Source organism: Pan troglodytes, chromosome 8 (genome assembly GCF_028858775.2).
Source record: "Pan troglodytes isolate AG18354 chromosome 8, NHGRI_mPanTro3-v2.0_pri, whole genome shotgun sequence".
Lineage (NCBI taxonomy): Eukaryota > Metazoa > Chordata > Mammalia > Primates > Hominidae > Pan > Pan troglodytes.
In genome coordinates this window covers 57,973,809-58,000,159 of record NC_072406.2, presented here as the reverse complement: position 1 = coordinate 58,000,159, position 26,351 = coordinate 57,973,809, and the positions used below count along the sequence as shown (strand labels likewise).

At 40.5% G+C, this 26,351-nt stretch overlaps 1 protein-coding gene across 1 annotated transcript in view; it reads left to right on the top strand.

The window, feature by feature from the left end:
• LOC107966728 (ras suppressor protein 1-like) overlaps positions 1-26,351 on the top strand; it is a 118,897-nt gene that overhangs the window by 3,698 nt on the left and 88,848 nt on the right. The gene's annotated exons all lie outside the window — the stretch shown is intronic.

The window sequence follows — 26,351 nt, the reverse complement described above, 5'->3', positions numbered from 1 at the left end:
CTTGAGCCACCACACCTTCCTCCATATTTCTTTACTGATAACATTTTAGCTGTTACCAGGAAGTTTTATATATTAGTATCCAGATTAAACACAGGGAACAATTAACTGGCATGTACAGAGAATAGTTCTTGCATCTCAAGCTTTCCCTTCATTATTTTAATTTATCAAAAGGTAAGAATTAAGCTTTGAAAATAACAGTAAGGTATTGTACTACTAAGCGTATGAGATGCCTATCTTTCTTCTTGGGAGAGTTGTATCTTCTAACGCAGCACTTCCTTAGAGACAGCAAATTACCTTTGAAAGCTGTTTTGAGGAGTTTAGGTACCAAGAGCTTTCTGATGGGGAGAACTTCTTAGGCTGGAGACAGATATTAGACAGGTTTTACAGTTTTCTTATAGTCCAGCCAGATTCTAGAAATGCTCAGTTCCTACCGTAAGAGGCAGAGGAGTACAGGGAGCATATGAGGGGAACTTGGATTTGGATAGATGTGGGTTCAAATTCTGCTACTTAGTACTATGTAACCTTAGAGAAGCTACTTAACCTCCCTGATCCTCAAGTTCCTTAACCAATGGTAACCTAAGTAACCACTTCATAAGACTGGTTTAATGGTTCACTTTAAAGGCAATAATGCACATTAAATGTTAGTTATTAACTAGTTAGTGTTAGATGCAATAATGTACATTAAATGTTAACTATTAATGTGAATATCCAGCTACAGGCCCAAATGCCTCAGACATACCCAGTTCCAACATAGTCAATGGCCTGAACTACGAATTTCGCTTCATTAACTAGACTGGGTAAGGCATTTGTAACAGTGTTGGGATTTTTTGTGTGGCTTATTAGAACCTGTAGTGTTTGGTACTTTTGCCTAGGGTTCTAATTTATATAGATAGCTATTTATTTAAAATTTGTCCTGATTTATTTCTTTTCCTTCTTTTTGTTTTAACATGACATGTAATTTGCACACACATTCTCAAAGCTTCCAAGAAGATCAGTGTGGGCAATAGAGTGAGACCCCATGTCTACAAAAATTTAAAAAAACAAGCTGAGGGTGGTGTGCAAGTCTGCAGTCCTAGCTGTTAGGGAGGCTACAGTGGGAGGATTGCTTGAGCCCAGGAGTTTGAGTTTGTAGTGAGCTATGATCCTGTTACTAGGCAACAGGACAAGACCTTGTCTCTTTAAAAAAAAAAAAAAAGCTTCCAGGCATAATTGTAATGCTGCTGATTTTGTGTATTAAAGAGATTTCACTGCAGAAACTCTTTCCCAAGCAGCAACTGTCTTCAGCTGGTTGATGAAGCTGATTTTTGAAGGGCCCTGTAATCAGCTTCCATTTCCATAGAGACAGAATCCCAGCTGCAGCCAGAGGAACTTTCTTTCATTTCTCTTGTTTGTTTCCTAATTTTTAAATCTCTTCAAGTTTATTGCCCTCTCTGGGTGGTCAAGCCTTTATCATTTTTTTTCCAGGTTAGACTGACACTTTTCAGATAAATCTTGGAAAACAACCTGCTTTCAAGGAAGTGGTCTTTCTAAAGGACCAGGCAAAATGATAAACAAATATGATCATGGGTTATCTGGAAGAGCTGTCTCAAAATCTTGTTAAGCCTGGAACACATGCCATCCATGTAGACCTTCTTTGGGGGAAAGATAAAAGAGCTGGGGAGAACCTGTAATTTTAGCTATAACCTTTATTAAAATCATTTATTTTTTATTTATTTAGTTTTTTGAGACAGAATCTCACTCTGTTGCCCAGGCTGGAGTGCAGTGGCATGATCTTGGCTCACTGCAGCCTCCATCCACCTCTTGGGTTCAAGCTATTCTCCTGCCTCAGCCTCCTGAGTAGCTGGGATTACAAGTGTGCACCACCACAGCCAGCTAGTTTTTGTATTTTTGGTAGAGACGGGGTTTCACCATGTTGGCCAGGCTGGTCTCGAACTCCTGACCTCAAGTGATCCACCCATCTCGGCCTCCCAAAGTGCTGGGACTACAGGTGTGAGCCACCGTGCCTGGCCTTAAAATCATTTATGTTTTCACTCCTCTGAGTTGTGTGTATGTGCTCACCTTTGTGTTTTTAAACATGCCACATGTTGGCCTGAGAAGCTCTTTTCCTTTTTCTGTCTCCAGCTAGCCCTTATCCCCTTGTCAGTTAGTGCTTGTTGAAAGAAGGAAGGACTTATTTATTCACATGACTCCATTTCATGTCACCTCTTCTAGGAAGCCCCTTGAGTATACTCAGTTCTGACCCACCATCCCATCCAACCTAACTGAAGTGTCTCTCTACTTGGCGTAGTGCTTGGGAAAAATTTATTGGAGAAAGAATGTTACTGCTTTTAGTAAAGAGATTCAGGTTAGTTAATGAAGAAAGCATAGCTCTGGAGAAAGAGCATGTACTCTGTCTCCTTCCTGCAGGCTTCTTCCCGGTTTCCAGAGTGAAGTAGTTTCCAGCTATCAGGAACAAGATGGAACTGACAACTTCTATTTTTGATTGTAGGATAGGGTTAAAACTGGAAATGTTTCACTGAAACAAAAGTTGTAGCCTCTTTGGTATAACTGAGCCAGTAATGACATTTGACTGTTTTTCAGTCCTCTGACATTCCGGCCCCAGTGGCCACGGTGGCTTTTTTGTAAGCATCTTTTTTGTTTGTTACTAGCTGTGTAACCATGGGCAAGTTGCTTAACCTGTCTGTGCCTCAGGTGCCTCATCTATAAATTGGGAATAATAAGAGCACCTCATAGGGTCGTTGTGAGTTAATATCTATAAGGGCCTAGCATACCACCTGGTACCTATTGGTCTTAATAATACTCGCTATTAGTACAGCCATGCATCACTTAATGATAGGGATATGTTATGAGAAATGCTTAATATGATTTTGTCATTGTGCGATCATCATATAGTGTCCCTACACACACCTAGCTGGTGTAGCCTACTACACCCCTGGGCTAGATGGTATGCTTGTGACTAAGGCTTTTGCTTTTAGGCTACAAATCTGCACAGCATGTGACTGTACTGAATATCACAGGGAATTGTAACACAGTGGTATTTGTGTCTTTATAGAAAAGATAAAGCAAAAATACAGTACATTATTGTACTCTCATGGGACCACTGTCATATTTGTGGTCTATTGTTTGTTTGTTTGTTTGAGACAAGGTCTCACTCTGTTGTCCAGGCTGGACTACAGTGGCATGATCTTGCCTCACTGTAGCCTCGGCTTCCTAGGCTCAAGTGATCCTCCCACCTCAGCCTCCCAAGTTGAGACTACAGGCACTTGCCACCACTCCCGGATAATTTTTGTAGAGACTTGGTTTCGCTGTGTCTCCCAGGCTGGTCTTGAACTCCTGGACTCAAGCGATCTGCTTGCGCTGGCTTCCCAGGTGGTCCATTGTTGAGTGAAACATAATTAAGCGGTGCGTAACTATTTTAAAAACCGTTTTATCTGTGATGATATAACCAATGCAAAACAATATCTCTTTATTTCTAGGAAATCTTAGTGATGGTACTTCTCAGTGGTCTTTGCCCACCTGTCTCATGGTCTCATCGTACCCGCACACCCACTGCCTCATTCTTCATCTGATTCAGAATTCCCAGGAGAAGTTGGGTGGCTGGGCCCAGTGTGCTGGGGTCAAGAGGAACAGCTATGGCCACACACTGGTGAGTTCAGAGCTGTGGATAGCCCAGGGGGTGGCTGGGGGAACAGCAGCAGGATTTTTGTTGGGATGTGCTTGTGGCCAAGTTTCTGTTGAGAATGAAAGACATGCTTTGGAAACTGGTAATTTTTCCAGTAATAATTAAAATACTCTATATCCTGCAATAACAATTTATTGAATGTATTTTTTATGATAGGCATTATGTAAGCAGAGCCTGGCAGTTTATATTGAATTTTATTATTTCTATTTTTTCAAATTTTTATTTTTTGAGACAGTCTCTGTTGCCCAGGCTGGAGTACAGTGGTGCGATCGTGGCTCACTGCAACCTCTGCCTCCCGGGTTCAAGTGATTCTCCTGCCTCGGCCTCCCAAGTAGTTGGGATTACAGGTGCCCACCACTATGCCCGGCTAATTTTTGTATTTTTAGTAGAGACGAGGTTTTCCCATGTTGGCCAGGCTGGTCTTGAACTCCTGACCTCAAGTGATCTGCCCGCCTTGGCCTCCTGAAGTGCTGGGATTACAGGCATGAACCACTGCACCCAGCCTTATATTGAATTTTAAGATTATCTAGTGACAAAGTATTATTTGCTGTGTTAAGATGACGATAAGGTGTTTATTAGATGTGAAGTACTTATATTTTCACCATAAGAAACCATAACACCCACTGCTTTGCCATTATAACCAGTGCTACAGTTGGTATGGATAATAATTGAAAACGCTGCCAGCTTGGAAACTTGGATTTACAGGATGGTTGCAGAGCTTCAACTATTGAAGAAAACATAAGAAGCAACTTAATCTCCATCTGATCAATATTAGCAGAACCCTCCCCACTTTCTTCATGGTTTCCTAAAAAACTATTAATCTCAACAGAATGGAATGAACAGATGTGAGATCTTTTTATACCATATATTAATTCATTTTCTTCTGTCTTCAAACTTAGAACATTAGCTTAAAACAGTACCAAGTATGGTGCTGGAAAAGATTGTGTTGGGGAAATATTGGTTCATGTATCAAACAGAATAAACGCGAATTACATTAAATGGTAGTTTTAGTTATAGTACACATACCTCATAAATATCCTTTTTATTTCATCTATTTCTCTGCATATACATTAATTATTCCTTTGGACTCTGTGTAGCTTATAATTTTAAGGGTGAGGTCAAATGAAAGGCACACATCAGAATGGGCAATTACTTGCTACGGGGGTTTGGCCTCATGGTTTTTCAGGACATAGTGCAGACCAGAGAATGGTAATATGGTTTGCAATCTCAATATTTGAATGGTAGTCTATGTAACTTGGTTTTCTTAACAGCTGTAAGTGAGGCCGGGTGCAGTGGCTCACACCTGCAATCCCAGCCCTTTGGGAGGCCAAGGTGGGTGGATCACCTGAGGTCAGGAGTTTGAGACCACCCTGACCAACATGGTGAAACCCCGTCTCTACTAATAATATGAGAATTAGCTGTGCATGATGGCCCATGCCTGTAATCCGAGCTGCTTGGGAGGCTGAGACAGGAGAATCACTTGAACCCGAGAGATGGAGGCTACAGTGAGCTAAGATCACGCCATTTCACTCCAACCTGGGTGACAAGAGTGAGACTCTGTTTCAAAATAAATGAACAAATAATAAAACAGCTGTAAGTGCTTAAGTCTTTAGGCCGTGTCAAAGATACCTATATGATTTATTATATATTTGTATTCTATAAAGTTGTATACCCTTTGTTAGGAGGATGAAAATAATAGATAATATGATCGAAATACCATGCCATATATGCATGGGGTGTATTAATACACACACACATTTACTATGTCCCAGGCATTGTGCTAAGCCCTCTATATGGATTAATCTTTCAAACCTCACAGTTTAATTGTTATTATCTAATAGGTAAGGAAACAGATTTAGAGAGCTTCATTAACTTGCTCAAAGTCACCCAGAAAATAAGTGGTAGAGCCCAGATTTGAACCCACGCCAGCAGACTTCAGAAGCAGTGTTCTTAGCTTATCCTGTTTCACCTTACTCATTTCTGACAGTCATATACACATACCCCGTGGAAGAGAAGAAGATGAACAGCTAATTCAGCGAGCACGCTGAGTGCCTATGGCCATCTGGTCATGTTCTAGAAGCTATGGTAGCTGCCCTGTCTGGGCTAATGATTCTGTATCAATTTAGGAATGCATTCAGGGATGCAACCTACCTATCTTGATACCATTTGAACCAGGGAAACAGGAACCTTCATCTTCTGAAAATACTTACACATAGTTTTTAAAAAATCCTACTCCAAAAAGCTTTACTGAAGTATTCACATAGATAAGTGCATATATGACAGTACAAGTTGACAGATTTTCAAAGCAAGACATGTTAGTAGGTTGGGAGCTCCTGATCTTCCCAATCACTCTCCCTTTAAGTCATGAGACTGCCAGCATCGTGAGCTTATACTGGTAGTTCCAATGGAAATACATAACAGACTGCAAAGCTTTTATTTAACTCCTTCTATGCCTCATCTGGGCCTTCTCCCTTCCTCTCAGAACCCTGCCTCTCACAGATTTTGGTGATGATAGAATTAGAACATCTCACAATCACGTGTTTGGTACCCAACACACAATTAACAATACTAATTTTACTAATGTCAGTATTGTTAAAAACAATTGTTTTATGCATATGCTATCTTCATTCTCCCTCTTTGAAAAAAAATAGGCTTTTTTTTTTTTTTAAGAGCACTTTTTGATTTACAGAGAACTGGAGCAGGAAGTACAGATTCACATCTCTCCTCCATCTCCCCTTCCTAGTTTTCCATATTAACATCTTGCATTGGTGTGTTACATTTGCTATGATTGCTAAACCAATATTGATGCATTATTGTTTTTATTTTTATTTTTGAAACAGCGTCTTGCTCTGTTACCCAGGCTGGAGTGCAATGGTGCGATCTCGGCTCACTACAACTTCTGCCTCCCAGGTTCAAGTGATTCTCCTGCCTCAGCCTCCCAAGTAGTTGGGATTACAGGTATGCGCTATCACGCCCAGCTCATTTTTTTTTGATTTTTAGTAGAGACGGGGTTTCACCATGTTGGCCTGGCTGTTGATGCATTATTATTAACTAAAGTTTATAGCTAACATCAAGATTCACTCTATATAGTATAGTTTTATGGGTTTTGACAAATTAACATCATGTATTCACCATTACAGTATCATATGGAACAGTTTCACTGCCCTAAAAATCCTCTCAGCTCTACCTGTTCATCCCCTCTCCCTCATTATCTACCTCCTAAATCTCAGACAACCACTGAAATATTAGTTTGCCTTTGTCTCTATAATTTTACCCTTTCCAGAATGTCATATAGTTGGAATCATACAGTATAAGGTCTTTACAGATTGGCTACTTTTGCTTAGCAATATGCATTTAAGATTCCTCCATGCCTTTTGTGGTTTGATAACTCATTTCTTTTTAGCAGTGAATAATAATTGTCTGGATGTACCACACTGTGCTTATCCATTCACCTGTTGGATGACATTTTGGCAGCTTTTAAATTTGGACGATTATGAATAAAGCTGTTGTAAACATTCTTGTGCAGATTTTGGGTGAATACCTAGGAATGTGATTACTGGATCATGTGATAAGACTATGTTTAGCTTTGGAAGAAACTATCAAACTGTCATCTCAAGTGGCTGTACTATTTTGCATTCTACCAATAAAGAATGAGATTTTCTGTTGCTCCACATCCTCACCAGCATTTGGTGGTGGTGGTGTTTTGGATTTTAGCCATTCTAGTGGGTATGCAGTAGTATCTCATTGTTTCCATTTGCAATTCCCTAGTGACTATATGATGCTGAGCATCTTTTCATATGCTTATTTGCCATATGTATATCTTCTCTGGTGAGATGTCCATTCAGATCTTTTATGTACTTTTTAATTGGGTTCTTTGTTGTTGAGTTTTAAGTCGTCTTTACATATTTTGGATACCAGTTCTTTATCAGATATGTGTGTTGCGAATATTTTCTCCTTGTTTGAGTTGGTCTTTCTTTTCCCTAATGATATCTTTCACAGAGCAGAAATTTTTAAATATAATGAAGTCTCACTTATCAAGTTTTTCCTTCATAAGTTGTGCCTTTGGTATTGTATCTAAGAAGTCATTGCCAAATCTCAGGTCAACTAGATTTTCTCCTTTGTTATATCTAGAAATTTTGATAGCTTTGTGTTTTATATAATAGGTCTGTGATTTGAGTTTATTTTTGTAAAAGGTGTTAGGTCTTTGTCTAGATTGATTTTTGTGTGTGTTGATGTCCATCTGTTTCAGCATCATTTGTTGAAAAGACTCCTTTTCCCACTGAATTGCCTTTGCACTTCTGCTAAAGATTAGTTGATTGTATTAGAGTGGTCTATTTCTGGGCTATTTTATTCCAGTGATCTATTTGTCTATTGTTTCACCAATACCATACTCTTAAGTTTTGAAGTTGGGCAGTGTCAATGCTGCAATTGTATTTTCTTCAATATTGCATTGGCTGTTCTGCCTTTCCATGTAAATTTTAGGATCAGTTTGTTGATATCCATAAACTTTCCGGTATTTTGACTGGAATTGATATGTAGATCAACTTGGGAAGAACTGACATTGTAACAATGTTGGGTCTTCCTATTCATGAACATGGGATATCTCACAGTTTATTTAGGTCTTTGATTTGTTTCATACTAGTTTTGAAACTTTTCTCATATAGATCTTGTACATATTTTTTTAGCTATATATCTTACTATTTCATTTGGTGTTAATGTAAATGATATGTTTTTAATTTAAAATTCTAATTATATAGAAAAGCAGTTGTCTTTGTATATAACCTTGTATCCTGCAACCTTGCTGTAGTTGTTTATTAGTTTCAGTTCTTTTTTGTTGATGATTTGGGATTTTCTATGTAGACATCATATTATCTGTGGATAAAGACAGTTTTAATTCATCCTTCCCTATCTGCGTACATTTTTCTGCTTTTTCTTACTGCATTAACTAAGACTTCCAATATGATTTTGGCTAAAAGTTGTGACAGGTGACATCCTTGCTTTGTTCCCAACCATAGTAGGAAAGAAACTAGTTCCTTACCATTAAGTATCATATTAATTGTAGGTTTTTTGTAGATTTTTTTTATTAAGTTGAGAAAATTTTCCTCTATTCCTAGTTGGCTAAGAGTTTTTATGGGTGTTGGATTTTGTCCAGTGCTTTTTCTGCATCTATAGATATAATCATATGGATTTTCTTCTTTCGCCTGTTTGAAGTGATGGATTGCTTTTATTTTTGAATTTGAACCACCTTTGCATACCTGGAGTAAGTTCCATTTGGTCATTGTGTATACTCTTAATACATTTTTGAATTAATTTCAAATGCTTTGTTGAGAATTTTTGTATCTATGTTCATGAGAGATGTTCCTCTTTAGTTTCTCCTTTTTGTAATGTCTTTGACTTAATGCTGACCTCATAGAATGAGTTAGGAATTGTTCTCTCTGCTTCTGTTTTCTGAAAGGCATTGTAGAGACTTGGTATAGTTTCTTCCTTAAATGTTTGATAGAATTCATGAGTAAACCTATCTGGGCATGGTGCTTTGTATTTTAGAAGGTTATTAATATTTCTGATTCAATTTATTTAATAGATGTAGGCCTACTAAAAGGATCTATTTCTCCCTGTGAGTTTTGGTAGATTATGCCTTTCCAGCAGTTGGTCCATTTTATCTAAGTTATAACATTTTTGGACATAGGGTTGTTCATAATGTTACTTTATTATCCCTTTAACATCCATGAAATCAGTAGTAATGGCCCTTCTTTCATCTCTGTTGTTAGTAATTAGTTCTTTTTTTTTTTTTTTTGGCTAGCCTCCCTAGAGGATTACCGGTTTTACTGATCTTTTCCAAAAACCAGATTTTGGACTCAGACATTTTCTCTATTGATTTCCCCTTTTAAGTATCATTGATTTCTGCCCTAATATTTATTAATTTTTTTTCTGTTTACTTGTAGTTCAATTCATTCTCATTTTTCTTGTTTCCTAGGGTAGAAGTTTGGATTATTGATTTTATAAGGTTGGTGCAGAAGTAATTGCCGTTTAGCCATTACTTTTGCACCAACCTAATAGAACTTTCTTGTTTTGTAATACATGCATTTAATGCTATAAATTTCCTTTACCATTGATTTTGCTGCACTTCACAATTTTTTCTTTTTTTTTTTGAGTCGGAGTCTCGCTCTGTCGCCCAGGCTGGAGTCCAGTGGCGTGATCTCCGCTCACTGCAAGCTCCGCCTGCCGGGTTCACGCCATTCTCCTGCCTCAGCCTCCCAGGTAGCTGGGACTACAGGCGCCCGCCACCATGCCCAGCTAACTTTTTGTATTTTTAGTAGAGACGGGGTTTCACTGTGTTAGCCAGGATGGTCTTGATCTCCTGACCTCGCGATCTGCCTGCCTTGGCCTCCTAAAGTGCTAGGATTACAGGCTTGAGCCACTGCGCCCAGCCCCTGCACTTCACAAATTCTGATAAGTAGTATATTCATTTAATTAAAATATTTTTAAAAATTTTTTGAGATTTCTTTGACATGTTATTTAGATATATGTTGTTAATGACCAGATGTTTTGGGATTTTTCAGCTATCTTTCTGTTTGATTTCTAGTTTAATTCCAGTGTGGACTGAGAGCTTATATAATTTCTATTCTCTTTAAGGGGTGTTTTATGGCCCAGAATGTGGTCTATGTTGATGAACGTTCTGTGCAAGCTTCAGAAGAATGTGTTTTTTTGTGTTGGATGGAGTAGTCTATAGATGCCAGTTATATCCAGTTGATTGATGGTGGTGTTGTGTTTTTAACTCTGTCCTTACTGATTTTCTGCCTGCTGGATCTGTCAGTTACTAACAGAATGGAGTGTTGAAGTCTCCAAGTATAATAGTGGGTTTGTTTCTTTCTCTTTGCATTTCTGTAAGCTTTTGTCTTACTATTTTGACACTGTTGTTAGATGCATACACATTAAGGATTACTGTGTCTTCTTGGAAAGTTTACCTTTTAATCATTATATAATATCCCCTTTTATTTCTGATAATCTTCCTTGCTTTGAAGTCAGCTTTGTCTGAAATTAACATGACTACTCCAGCTTTCTTTTGCTTAATGTTCAGTGTCATGTATCTTTCTCCATCCCTTTACTTTTAATTTGTTTCTATATTTTATATTTAAAGTGGATATCTCATAGATAACATATCGTTAGATCCTGTTTTTTTTCTTTTAGACAAATCCTCCCTGATAGTCTTTTATAGTCTTTTAATTGATATGTTTGGTTATCAACATTTAATGTGATCATTGATATTGCTTAGATTAATACCTACATAATAAGTGTTTTCTATTCTTGCCCTTGTTCTTTTTTTTTTTTTTGTCTTCTGCTCTTTTTCTGCTTTCCATGGCTTTAACTGAGCATGTTGTATGATTTCATTTTTTATCCTCAAAACATATTCCATTTTCTCTCCTCTCAGCAAACTTACATGTAAAAATGTATGTATGTATTTATTTATTTATATATATTTTTGAGACGGCGTCTCGCCCTGTCACCCAGGCTGGAGTGCAGTGGTGCGATCTCAGCTCACTGCAAGCTCCGCCTCCCAGGTTCACACCATTCTCCTGCCTCAGCCTCCCGAGTAGCTGGGACTACAGGCGCCCACCATGATGCCTGGCTAATTTTTTTTGTATTTTTAGTAGAGACGGGGTTTCACCGTATTAGCCAGGATGGTCTCAATCTCCTGACCTCGTGATCCACCCATCTTGGCCTCCCAAAGTGCTGGGATTACAGGCGTGAACCACCGCGCCCAGCCAAAAATTTATTTTTTTTAGAAGGAGGATAAGGCAAGGAATAAAAACTTCTTAATGATAGCCCTAGAGTTTGCAATATACATTTACAATGAATGTCAACTCACTTTTAAATAACACTGTGCCACTTCAGAGCCAGTGCAGATGCCTTAAAATCAAACATTTCCAGTTCCTTCCTGTTGTCCTTTATAGAACTGCTAACATTCATTTCACTTATCCGTAAACTATAATCAACCAACACATTGCTGCTGTTACTATTTTGAACAATCTGTTATCTGTTAAAGAATAAGAACAATACACCATTTTATATTACTTTTATTCATTCTTTAACACTCTTCCTTTATGTAGACACTATTTTCTGCTGTATCGTTTTTATTCTCTGTGACGAGCTTGTTTTTAACACATTTTATGTCTCTTCAATTTTTATTTTGGTGAGAAAGTATTTCTTTATATTTGATGGATAATTTCATTGAATACAGGATTCTAGATTGGAGGGTGTTTTTCCCTTCAGCACTTTATATTTCACCCCATTGCTGGCATGGTTTCTTAAGAAAAATCCAATGTGATTTTTATTCTGGTTTCTTTATAGGTAAGGTTTTTTGTTGTTGTTGTTGTTGTTTTTTTCCTCTGACTTCCTTCAATATTTTGTCTTTGACTTTCTGCAGTTTGAATGTCATATGTGTAGGTGTAGATTTTTTGGTAATTATCCTTTTTTGTGTTCCCTGAGCTTCTTGGATATGTGGTTTGGTCTCTGCCATTAATTTTGGAATATTCTGAGTTATTTAAATATTTTTTTCTGTTCTTTCTCTCGTTATATTCCCTTTATGTGCTGGTATGCCTTTTGTAATTTTCCCATTTTCTTAGATATTCTGTTTCACTTTTCCACTCTTCTTTTTTCTCTTTGCTTTTCAGTTCAGGAAGTTTCTGTTGGCATGTCTTCAAGATCACTGATTCTTTCCTTGGCTGTATCCATTCTACTAATGAGCCAGTCAGAGGCTCTCTTTATTTCTGTTACAGTGTTTGTAATCTCTAGTATTTCAGTTCTCTCTTAGGGCTTTTTGTCTTTGCTGACATTACCCATCTTTTCTTGCATTTTGTCTACCTTTTCTATTAGAGCTCTTAGCATATCAATCATAGTAATTTTAAAGTCCCAGTCAGATAACTTTAAAATATCTGCTATATCCGAGTGTACTTCTTTTGCTTTATTTCTCTCCTCAGCCTGTATTTTTTTCTTTTTAGAGTAGCTTGTAATTTTGTTGTAAGCCAGACATGATGCATTGGGTAAAATGAACTGAGGTAAACAGGCTTTTAGTGTGAGTTCTCACATTTTTGTAGCTGTGGGTGTCAGAGGGTAACATTTTCTCTTTTGTCTTCCTTGTTTTTTCCTCCCCTTTTGTCTTAGAGTTTCCCTGTTGAATCCTTAAATACTGTGTGAGCATTGAAGTTCTGCCATAATTCCATGTTATTTTATAGGAGCCCTTCTGACGAGACAGGATCGGGAAAAGGGAAATGCTCTGTAACCCTGTGCTTAGATCTCTGTCCTTTAGTGAGCCTTGGCTGTGACCTTCACAGCTGTTTCTCAACTTCCCTGCATGTCCCCCAAGTGAGACAGGAAGGTGTGAGCGGGCTGGAGTTGGGTATTTCCATTACTTCCTATTGGTCAGGCTCTGGTAAAACCCAGGTAGCCTAGGCTCTGCTAAAATCATTTCTCCTTTGTTAAGGAGAGCAGAATACTTTGGCCTTATTTCGCAGTGGTTGCTCTTCTCCCCTTCCATGAAGCACAAAGGGATTTTTTTTCCTATCTAATTTTTTCACCCTGAGAAACCGATAGGGCTCTTGGAGGTAAAACTCAGCAAAGTACAGGAGACCCCTTAAGACCAGGCTCCCAGAAGTTGTTTTTTGTTGTTGTTTTTAATCTCTCAAACTAGTCTACCACTCAGTCTCTGGCAATTAGGCAGTTATCCTTGAAGCATCCTTACCAATTGCTGGCTCCAGCAGGTATTTCTGCTCCTAGTATGCTGTGATTCTCTGTGTTTGCCTGTCTCTAGTTTTCAGTATGGTGGCTTGCCCTGTGACCTCAATTTTCTGATGAATCTACGGAATAGTTTTTTGTTTTGTTTGCTCAGCCTTTTTCTTACTGTGAGCATGGTAGTGACAACTTCCAGACTCTATTTGCTAACCAGAAATGCGATACATCTCTAATCTGTTTTTAACTGTGGAAATATGGCTCCCTGCTCCTTGGAACTTGAACTGTATCTAGATTTTCAGCACATATAGCCATTTCCTATGATACTTTCTCTCCTTTAGCCCTCACATAGTCTTAGTTCTACAGGCACCTCTATCTTTTATGCACATCAAGAGTCCTTAGGTCAATGTATCTCTATTTATTTTGATTGTCTGAAGCTTGTACTCTGAAATATTCCTCAGAAAGGTATCAAGAGAATAATATTCCCAGTTTTTCCTGTGGATAGTACATAAAAATTTGTGTTCTTTTTACATGAAAATCAATTTTACAGGTATACAGACTCAAAGTTTCTTTTCTGGAGTGCTGTCGATGTGTTACTTTATTGCTTCTGGCATAAATTGTCTGAAAGCCTGTTGATACAATTTTATTTCCTGTAATTTTACTGGAGTATGACTTGGTGTAGGGTATAGGTCATTCTGGTCTGATTATTTCCCAGGTATGTAGTATGTTCTTTAAATTTGTAGTTTGAAAATTGTATTAGTCCATTTTCACACTGCTATAAAGAACTGCTCAAGACTGGGTAATTTATGAAGGAAAGAGGTTTAATTGACTCACAGTTCAGCATGGCTGGGGAGGCCTCAGGAAACTTAAAATCATGGCAGAAGGGGAATCAAGGCACCTTTTTCACAAGGCAGCAGGAAGGAGAAGTGCTGAGCAAAGGGGGAAGAGCCCCTTATAAAACCATCCTGTCTCATGAGAGCTCACTAACAGGAGTTATTATTTCTTGAATTTCCTATTTTTCCCAGGATGTCTTTATTATTTTCTTGCCATCCTGTCTATGTTTAGTCACATGGCCCTTCGAGGTGACTTGTCTGCAAAATGAGGAATTCATCACTGTTCTTTTGTCAAGGTAGAGGGAGTTATGTAATTCCATAAACTGTTCATATCTGGTGACAGAAATCAAAAAAGAACTGAACAGATGGAGGAGTTATATACAGGAATAGAAAAACTCAGTATCATCAGGATGCCAGTTCTCCCCAATGTATAGATTCAAAGCACTTCTAATCAAAATGGAAGCAAATTATTTTATGGATGTAGAAAAGCTAATTCTAAAGCTTATATGGAGAAGAAAAAGACCTTGAATAGCTAACACGATATTGAAGGAGAACAAAGTTGGAGGAAAGACAGGCACTACTCAACTTCAAGAATTACTGTAAAGCTATGGTAATCAAGGCTGTATCACGTTGATGAAAGAAGAGACAGTTTAGTGAAACAAGACAGTTTAGAAATAGAGACATATCAATGTATTTAATCTTTGATGAAAAAGTAAAGGCAACATGATGAAACAAAAATTGGTTTGTTCAGAAAGTGCTGCTGGAACAACTGAATATCTACATGTAAAAAAAAAAATGAATCAGATCTTACCCCCTCACCAAAGTTAAAATGAATCACAGACGTAAATGTCAAATAGACAACTGCAAAACTTCTGGAAAGTAACGGGAGAAAATCTAGACTCTCTTGGGTTTGATGATCTCTAGAGAAAAACGCAAAAGTTACAATACATAAAAGAAATAATATTATAAGCTGGACTTGATTTAAATGCCACATTTTTGTTCTCTTAAAGCCATTGAAAGAGAAGACAAGCCACAGACTGGAAGAAAATATTTGAAAAACATATTTGATTAATGAATTTTATCCAAATTATACCAATCTTATTAAAACTAAACAAACAACCCAATTAAAAAATGAACTAAACAGTGCAACAGGCATTTCGCCAAATAAAATGTACAAATAAAATATAAGCATGTGTAATGACGTTCCACGTAATATTTTCTTAAATGCAGTAATGAGCTACTACTGCACATCTGTGGGAATGACCAAAAGCAAGAACATGGTCACCCACTTTAATCACATGGTCCCTATCACATAATTAGAGGGCACTGGGGGTTTTAACTCTACAAGTTGATGTGTAAAGAATTCGACTTAGATATGATATAGTGACTAGAATTCTTTTATGTATGTGTGTATGTATGTATGTATGTATTTATTTATTTGTTTTGAAAGAGATTCTCTGTTGCCCAGGCTTGGAGTACAGGGGCATAAATAACCAAACAATAAGCAAAATCCAGAAGAATGAAGACGTCAAATGCTGTCAAGGATGTGGGGCAAAAGGACCTCTCGTCACTTGTTTGTGGCACAATCACAGTTTACTGTACCCACGAACTCCCAGGCCCCAGTGATCCTCCCACAATCAATCTCCCAAGTAGCTGGGGCCACAGGCATGCACCACCATGCCTGGCTGATTTGCTTTATTTTTGTAGAGATGAAGTCTCCCTGTGTTGTCTAATCTGGTCTGAAACTCCTGGGATCAAGTGATCCTCTTATCTTGGTCTCCCAAAGCGCTGGAAGTACAGGCATGAGGCACTGCACCCAGCCTGCAAGTCTTTAAGCAGGATGAGTTCAATCTAACTTTTTCTCCATCTGCTCTACTCAGCTAAGTCTCCTTCTCAGCCCGAGGGAGAGAACCGCAGCTCAGCCCTATCCAGGATGGGGGCAGATTACCCAGCACCACCACCATACTCCAGATGCGGGTGAACGAGGAAGGGACCCTGAGGTCTGGCAGCAGGTGCAGTCAACAACCTTGAAGCCGTCCAAACGGGACCCGCCATCCGTGCCTGTCTGAGTTGTAGGGGCTGCCTGCATTTGGCGCACAGGCAAAGTGGCCAAGCAACCTCAAACTCCCCACTTCCCCTCTGGGCCCAGGCAGCGCGGACTAGAGACTGGTGCCGCTGCTGCACAGAAATCTGTGGATCAACCCTATGTCTGCACCAGGGCAGGAACCGGCTCCTCAGCCCCATCCTGGCGGCTGCACGGTGCCCAGACCCCTCAACCCAGCGCCCTGGGCGCGAGCCAAGGAAGAGCAGAGCTTAGAGAGGGAGGGTGTTTTCCACACGGCGACCCTCTGGCCTTCTGGGTCCAGCCCTGCAGCCACCACCGTGGGATCAGCTGCAGCTGGCATTTGAAGGTGGCGGCAGCGGTGCCAACCCTAGAACCTGTCCGTGCCACCAGCTGCGGTGAACCCTAGGGTCGGACGCTGCCACTGCGCCTAAGTCAGGCTTTGGGCCCTGGGCTGCAGGAGGGCGGGAACCTGCAGCAAAGCCTCATCCCCGCAGCTGTACAGGGCCCAGAGGTCGCGAGCCTGAGCTGCCAGCATTGGCAAAGGTAGAGCAGATCCCAGGGTGAAAGGCTCATACACTCGACGGCCGTTAGCTGTCTGGGCCCAACCCTGCAGCCTCCAGCATGGACTCATCTGTAGCTGCTGCCTGAACATGGCACGCGGCAGCAGGGGCTGCATCCCTGACCCTGCGAATACCACCAGCAGTGCGGATCCTTGGCCAGAAGCCTCCAGGGGGCCCAAGTCACTGGATGGGTTCCCAGCTGCAGGAGGGAGGGAACTGACTCTCAGCGTCATCCAGGATCCTGCAGGGTGCCCAGCTCCAGGGCCCAGCTCCTGGATCGCGGGTCCAGGAAGAGCCGGGGTGGCTCTGTCAAGCGTGCGGTGTGGAAGGGCGCCCCTCACTTTCAAATTATACTAGAGAACCTTCAGAAACCTTTTTTTTTTCTTTTTCTGATATGGAGTCTTGCACTGTTGCCCAGCCTGCCAAGCTGGAGTGCAATGGCGTGATCTCGGCTCACCACAACCTCTGCCTCCCCGGTTCACGGGATTCTCCTGCCTCAGCCTCCTGAGTAGCTTGGAATACAGGTGCACACCACCACACATGGCTAACTTTTTGTATTTTTAGTAGAGACGGGGTTTTACTATGTTGACCAGAGTGTTCTCCAACTCCTGACCTCATACTCTACCAGCCTCTGCCTCCCAAATTGTTGGGATTACAGGCGTGAGCCACAGTGCCCAGAAAACAAATTTTATGGCTTCATACATCAAAATTCAACAATGATGAACAGTGAGAATGACATACAATTAATTTAGGAACACTTACGGATTGATTTATGGTCTTGGACATCCATTATTTCTCCAAAAGTTAAGCTCACGACTCAGTAATTATTTCCTTTTTCATGCATGGATTTGGTCCTGGTCAGTTTGTGACCCAGAAATTTTTTTTTTCAAGAAAAGAGCACGTATTCTGTCTATTGATCCACAGACAATAGACTCTGCTTACCGATTGAAATATAAACTACTCACCTGATTTCTTTCTGCTGCTGGGACAATGGGCTCAGGTTTATGTTCACAACAGCCATTGAGTGCATAGACGCTGGGATAGGGGTTTGTGATCCTATGAGTTTACTTCCCCAGAGAACTACAATTGTCATCTCACCTGTAGATAAAAGGACAGTACATATTTGATGAGTTATAGTGATTTTTGAATAACTTTGTCTTAGTTTCCAATTACCAAAAAAATGACAACGTTATACCCAAGCACCTTCAAAGACATGAAAATGGGAGAGGCTCTGTTTTTCCGTAATCCCTGGAGGCAGACAGGGGCTCACATGGAGAGAACTGGAAATGCTGAGTCTGAGACATGAAAGACTGACAGCAAAGCACATGTGTCTTACCAGATTCCGTGCTTCCCTGAGATCTGCCTCTGCTGAAAATCTGATTTTCAGTTAACCCCGAAATTCCTGAGCCGAAGTATTAGTGAATTGTAAACAGATGGGACCACACAAAGAGCTTGAAAAGGAGGTGTCAACAGGTTTCCATGCAGAGAAGAATTTAAAGTCATATATTAAAATGAAAAACAGGAACAAAATTCTGTGATTCAATGCAAATGAGTATTAAAATGTGGCTCATATATAGTCTAGGAATATATAGTTTAAGGTCATTTACCTCACAGAGATAGAGGTGCTAAATTAAGTAGTATTCATAGAAGAAACAGAACGTTTATTTAAGATTAGTTTTGCACAAAAGAAAGCACCAAATTTATATTGTCCGGAAGAAAATTTTACTCATGAACTAATTAATATACCAATACTGCTTAAACTATTTAAAAGTTATAAGGTAACCAATATTCCCAATAGTTTTTAGAAAGGATATATAAAAGTGATACAACTTTACTTGTTTGATGCTGTATAGAATATTATAGATAATAAGAACATATTATATGAAAGTAAAATTTTTAAATGTTAAAAAGCATTGTGTCAACCCATTAAAATATTAGATCATTAGGAATTCCATTTATGCCTGAAATGCAAGTGAGAGTCATCGAATTAGGAAATTCATTAACACAATAAATTATGTTAATTGAATTAATGAGACTGTCTTGTGTTCATGTTCATAGATGGAAAACAGATAATGCCAAAATTTCCTGAACAATTATTTTAAATCAATTTGTATGGAATTGTTGCAAAATATTTCTTGAAAACATCAAAATAGATTTGTATAAATGAAAATTATGACATTACATGATTAGGCAGGGTCAACATTATTAAGACATCAAAGGTACTTTAATTAATAAGCTGATTTTTTGGTTGCATAGTATTCCATGGTGTATATGTACCTTTGCAAGGACATGGATGGAGGTGGAGACCATTATTCTTAGTAAAGGAATGCATTAACAGAAAACCATCTATGGCATGTTCTCACATATAAGTGGGAACTAGATGATGAGAACACGTGGGCACATAGAGGGAAACAACACATACTGGGGTCTACTGGAGGGTGGAAGTTGGGGAGAAAGAGAGGATCAGGAAAATAACTAATGGACACTTGGCTTGATATCTGGGTGGTGAAATAATCTGTGCAACAACCCTTACCCCTGACAGACATTTACCTATGTAACAAACCTGCACATCCTGCACATGTACCCCTAAGGTTAAAATTTAAATAAATAACGAAAATTAAATAAGTTGAGTTTAACTCCAATGTAGATACCATCTGTGTTCTGAATATAGAAATTTTATTGTATAGAAGAGCAAACAAAATATCCATGAAAAGTCTGAAAATTGAGAGAGTGACTTCCCCTGTAAAATATTGTAGAGACTTGGAAATTAAAATTGTGTCATATTGTTTCATCATTAGTCTGAGAGACCAATGGAATACAACATTCAAAAATGGAATAAAACATATATGAAAATGTACTGTGCAATAAAAGCAGGAGTGTAGAAAGAAGAGATGAACAGCTTGCTGAGTCTCATTGGGCACTGAAGCTCACAGATAGGCAGCAGGCTTTGTCTCTCACCACGTGTGCTTTCTGTAAGTCTGGTATTGCCACGTGTGCAGGAGGAACATTTAATATTTGAGCAAGAGGATTTTGGGGCAAATATCTGATTAAAGTGAATTTTTCTTCCACAATATTTATTGTAACCTGTTCTCATAGCCCACAGTATGTTTCCTGCTGGGTTGAGATGTTACTGCCTTTAATAAAGCTTTATTACCTGCAACTGTCCCCCTCTGTATGTTTGGGAACCTTGAGAACAGTCACACATAATTGTGGTAATTCTTTAGTTGGTCACTTGCCTGGTGAAACACTATCTGGGGGGGCTCCTTTCCACACTGGTCACACAGGGCAAAAGCTTGTGAAGAGTTCTGGGATAGAACACTGCATGGGGCCACTGAGATGGGTCACTTCAAGGTACAGTGCTCTTAACCTATACCTTAAACTGAGGCAGACAGAAAGTTCCACATGGCGTCAGAAAAAGAAAAATAAAAAAACAAGTTTGAAATGTTGAATCATCTTTGGTTGTTAAAAACACTATGTTCTTCAGAGGATGTGCTGAAATAAAAACTAACAGATGATCTTTGCCTGAAATATATAAATATTTGTTAACAAATGCTGGCGAGGCTGCAGACAATAGAAAACTCCTATTCACTGTCACTGGGAATATAAATCAGGTTAGCCACTATGGAAAGCAGTTTGGAGATTCCTCAAAAAATGTAATATAGAGCTACTAATTGAACTATCAACCTCATTACTGGGTATATACCGAAGGAAAATACAACACTGTACCAAAAAGACACATGCAAACCTGCACACGCAGCACCTCTAATATAAAAGTTGACATTATTTTAAAAAGTGTTTATTTGCGAAAATATTTCACCCATGGTAGGGATAAAGAACTACATTCTCACTAAGGTCAAGAGGCACACACCCGAAGGTAGCCCTGGGGGCAGGGCCGGGAAAGCCAGGAGCACCAGCATCCTCGGCCACACCAGCAGGTATTGGCTGAAGCAACAGGTGCACTGGGGATATGGAAAGGAGTTACTTAGACATAGTTGCTGATTCATGAATTTCCTATGTTTCCCAGGATCTCTTTATCATTTTCTTACCCTCCTGTCTATGTTTAGACACGTGGCTCTCACAGGTGACTTGTTGGCTGCAGAATGAGGAATTCATCACTGTTCTTTGGTCAAGGTAGAGGAAGTTATGTAATTTCATAAACTGTCCATATCTGATGACAGAAATCAAAAAAGAACTGAACAGATGGAGAAGATACATTATATTAATGAATAGAAAAACTCAATATTGTCAAGATGTCAGCTCTTCCCAATGTACGGATTCAATGCACTTCTACTCAACATGGAAGTGAATTATTTTATAGATATAGAAAAGCTAATTCTAAAGCTTATATGGAGAAGAAAAAGACCTTGAATAGCTAACACAATATTGAAGGAGAGAACAAAGTTGGAGGAAAGACAGGCACTACCCAACTTCAAGACTTAACTGTAAAGCTATGGTAATCAAGGCTGTATCATGTTGATGAAAAAATAGACAGATTAATGAAACAAGACAGTTTAGAAATAGAGACAAATCAATATATTTAATCTTTGATGGAAAAGTAAAGGCAATATGATGAAACAAAGATTGGTTTCTTCTGAAATTGGTGCTGGAACAACTGAATATCCACAAGTGAAAAAAAATGAATCAGATCTTACCCCCTCACCAAAATTAACTCAAAATGAATCACAGACATAAATGTCAAATACAAAACTATAAAACTTCTGGAAAATAACAGGAGAAAATCTAGACTCTCTTGGGTTTGATGATCTCTAGAAAAACGCCAAAGTTACAGTACCTAAAAGAAATAATATGATAAGTTGGACTTGATTAAAATGTCACTTTTTTGTGTGTGTGAAAGCCATTGAAAGGGAAGACAAGCCACAGACTCGAAGAAAATATTTGCAAAACATATTTGAATAATGAATTTTCTCCAAAATATACCAATATTCTTAAAATTGAATAATAAGAAACAAACAACCCAATTAAAAAGTGAACTATAGACTGTAACAGGCATCTCACCAAATAAAATATGCAAATAAAAAATAAGCATAGGTAATGATGGTCCACATAATATTTCCTTAGGGAAATGCAGTAATGAACTACCACTGCATACCTATTGGAATGACCAAAAGCAAGAACGTGGTCACCCACTTTAATCACATGGTCCCTATCACATAATTAGAGGGTGCTGGGAGTTTCAACTCTGCAAGCTTCGTGTGTAAAGAATTCGACATAGATATGATATAGTGACTAGAAGTTATTTATTTATTTATTTAGAGAGCGAGTCTGTGTTGCCTAGGCTTAAAATGCAGGGGCAGAAATAACCAAATAATAACGGAAATCCAGAAGACTGCAAATGTCAAATCTGTCTAGGATGTGGAGCAACAAGGCCTCTCATTCCTTGTTTGTGACACAATCACAGATCACTGTACCCACAAACCTCCGGAACCAAGTGATCCTCCCACAATCAATCTCCCAAGTAGCTGGGGCCACAGGCATGCACCACCATGCCTGTCTGATTTGTTTTATTTTTGTAGAGATGAAGTCTCCCTGTGTTGTCTAATCTGGTCTGAAACTCCCGGGATCAAGTAATCCTCTTATCTTGGTCTCCCAAAGCGCTGGAAGTACAGGCACGAGGCACTGCACCCAGCCTGCAAGTCTTTAAGCAGGATGAGTTCAATCTAACTTTTTCTCCATCTGCTCTACTCAACTAAGTCTCCCTTTCAGCCCAAGGGAGAGAACCGCAGCTCAGCCACATCCAGGATGACTGCAGATTACCCAGCGCCACCGCCATATTCCAGATGCGGGTGAACGAGGAAGGGACGCTGGGGCCGAGCAGGGGGCACACTCAGCAACCTGAAGCCGTCAAACGGACCCGCCGTCCATGCCGCTGTCTGAGCTTTAGCCTCTACCTGCACTTGGCGAACAGGCAAATATGGCCGAGCAACCCTAAACTTCCTTCTTCTCCTTGGGCCCAGTCACCGCGGACCAGGGACAGATGCTGCTACAGCGTTGACGTCAGTCGGTCCGCCCCATATCTGCACCAGGACAGGAACCCGCCGCTCAGCCCCATCCTGGCGTCTGCAGTGTCCGGAGCCCGCAACCCAGTGCTCTGGGCGCGAGCCAAGAAGTGCAGGGCCTAGAGAGGGAGGGCGTGTGCCACACGGCGACCCTCAGGCTCTCTGGGCCCAGCCGTGCAGCCTCCGCCGTGGGCTCAGCTGCAGCTGGTATTCGAACGTGGCAGCAGCAGTGGCAACCCCAGAACCTGTCCTTGTCACCGGCAGCGGCGCACCCTAGGGTCGAACGCCGCCACTGCGCCTAAGTCAGGCGGTGGGACGTCAGGGCAGGAGGGCGGGAATCTGCCTCAGTGCCTCATCTCGGCAGCTGTACGGGGCTCAGAGGTCGCGAGCCTGAGCTGCTAGCGCCGGCCAAGAAAGAGCAGAGCCCAGGGTGGTAGGGCGGTTCACTCGACGACCCTCAGCGGTCTGGGCCCAGCCCTGCAGCCTCCACCGTGGACTCAGGTGCAGCTCTCATCTGAACATGGGACGCGGCAGCAGGGGCTCCAACCCGGACCCTGTCAGCGCCACCAGCAGCGCGGATCCTTGGGCCAGAAGCGTCCAGGGATTCTAAGTCAGGGGTGGGTCCCCAGCTGCAGGAGGGCAGGAACCGACGCTCAGCGCCATCGAGGAGGCTGCACGGTGCCCAGCGCCAGGGCCCAGCTCCTGGATCGCGGGTCGAGGAGGGGCCAGGGGCGGCTATGTCAAGCGGACCGTGTGGCAGGGCGTCTCCCACGTTCTGCTCCAGGGAGGCCAGCCCGACAGCGCCTCAGCGGCAGGTGCCACCTGCATGCGGTGCCCGGGGGAGGGCGGCCAGGGCGCGTGTCTCCTCAGCCTGCTGAGCTGCGCATGCACTGCGCCTAATGGCTTTGCTCAGCGAATTTCTCCCAGGAGAAGCCGTAGTGTCCAAGAGCTTGGCCAGACAGCAAGTTTTACTGGTGTTGGAGCGGGTGTGGGGACTCAAGAAGGGCGAGGGCGAGCGGCGGGGGCTGGGGAAGGGCGAGCGGGAGGCACAGGCTCTCTCTAGCAGGTGGCCGCAGCCATGAAGAAGCTCTCTGCCGCAGCTGGCAAGGGCGTGAAGGGCCCGGAGCGCCCGAGCCCCTTCAGTCAGCTGGTCTACACCAACAAGGACTCTTGCGTGATCCACTATGGGGATCTCAGGAAGATCCACAAAGTTGTCTCCCTGGGCCAAGCCTGGAATCTGGAGGGGATAACCATGAGGAAGACCATCGACCTGAACAAAAGAGATGTGAAGAAGAGATACCAGGCCCTGCCTGAGCCGGGCTGCAGGAGGAGGAGGCGGCTGTAGGAGGATCGCCCCTTAAGAATGGAGTGCTGGGAGGCCTGGGGACGAGGGGAGCAGGTGGAGGAGTGGCGAACGGCAGGTCGGCCGTCCTGGGCCCCGGGGTCTAGGCCTTCTTCCCGGGTAGGCCCCCCAGGCCTGGGATGGGGGCGTCCTGCGGGTCAGAGGGCCCAGGCCACCTTAAAATCAACCCCAAACTTTCGCTGCTTTCTCCTTCACTTCCACTTCCTCTCACAGAGCACCGTGTAGAAAATTTTAAAGTGATTTAACTCACAAAATTAAGTACATACAGGGTTTTACTTTTAATGTACAGGTTTTAAAAGATAATGTTAGATACATTATGAAATGGTGCATAATGAAATAATTCCTATAATATATGAACTTCTTGGCTAAAAGTTCTTTGGATGAAGTCCAATATCCATTTTGATATCAATGAATGTCTATGTAAATATGTTCTTTGCTGAGGGGTCTTAGAAAGGAAACTTTGAGGTAGGAAGATGGTTTATGTTCTTGAATTTAAGAAGACTCATTTTTCTCAGGATGCGAGTTATCAGTTTTACATAAACCAAATAAAGTTATCGTTTTAACATTTTTTTTTAAATTACACAGGCTGTCTTTTACTACTGTGATGACATTTTAAATATTTTGTAATTGAGTAGAAAAGTCTTGCCCTTCTAGATGTCAAAATGTGCTATCAATTTGCACAAGATGGGCCAGCAGCAGTGGCTCACGTCTGTAGTTCTAGCACTTTGGGCGGCCGAGGCGGATGGATCACCTGAGGTCAGGGGTTTAAGACCAGCCTGGCCAATATGGTGAAACATCGTCTCTACAAAAATACAAAAATTAGCCGGGCATGATGTCGGGTGCCTGTAATCCCAGCTACTCGGGAGGCTGAGGCGGGAGAATTGCTTGAACCCGGTGGGCAGAGGTTGCAGTGAGCCGAGATCCCACCACTGCAATCCAGCCTAGGCGACAGAGTGAGACTCTGTCTCAAAAAATAAATAAATGAGATAAAATAAATAAAATCACAAACTGTTTGCTAACAGGTAAATGGATACAATAGAATAGAAAATCCAGAAACACCCAAATATATGTAAGAATTTAGATCTTGATAATGGTCACACTTTGTACTAGTAGGAAAATAACTAGTTTCATAAGTGAAATGCCTGCTTTTTGGAGAAAACTAGATTTTTATGCCACAGAATTCCAAAGTTTTTAATATACAAAATGATAAAAATACCAGAAGAAAACAAAATGCCTGTTCACACAGATACATTTTTATGTTGACAAAACCTTTCTAAGAAGCTCAGAAGCAAGCATTCTGAAGGTTAATTTAGTAAAACAAAAATTAAATCACCGTGCATATGAGAAAAAATAAAAGGCAGCATACTTGTAAAATATTTACTACATATGTATATGCGTGTGTGTATACATATTAGATTTAAAAATCTTCATTTTATAGAGAATTCACTCAAATCAACAAAAAAACCCTCTAATTTAAAATTGGGCAACATAAATTAGAGGTCTAAATTGCAGATCTAAAAAAACTACTTGACCTCTAATTTAAAATTGGGCAAAGTCCTTTTTTAAGATCTGTAAGTGGCCTATGCACACAGGAAACAATATTTAGTGTTCCTGGTTAGAGAAGGCATTTAAGTTAAAAGAGGACTCAAATACTGTTTCCTGTCCACAAAGTTTGTGAGGATAAAAAGCAGTGATATTTATAGTGCTCCTTAAAGTTTAAGTTGCAGATGACTTTTCAATAGACAATTTGATGGTAAGTACCATATTTAAAAACTGTTTATGCCTGTTAGTGATCAATTCTATTATACTAAAATGTTTTTACAAAATAATGAAACATACACACAATTTCTTTTCTGAGCACTGCTTAAAATATCAGTGTATTAAGAAGAATCGATATAATGGCTTTTATAAATACACTTCAGTGAGTTTACAGCATGGGATAATATGTGACCACTCAAGGTAGAAATATATACAGAAGTATGTTGACATTTGAAAATATATTTTGGTGTATCAAGTGAAGGTAAAGTTCAGTTTGATTACACATACAGACTATGGTCTTATCTGAAATTATGTACGAAATATGATAAAATTTATTATTTGAGGGC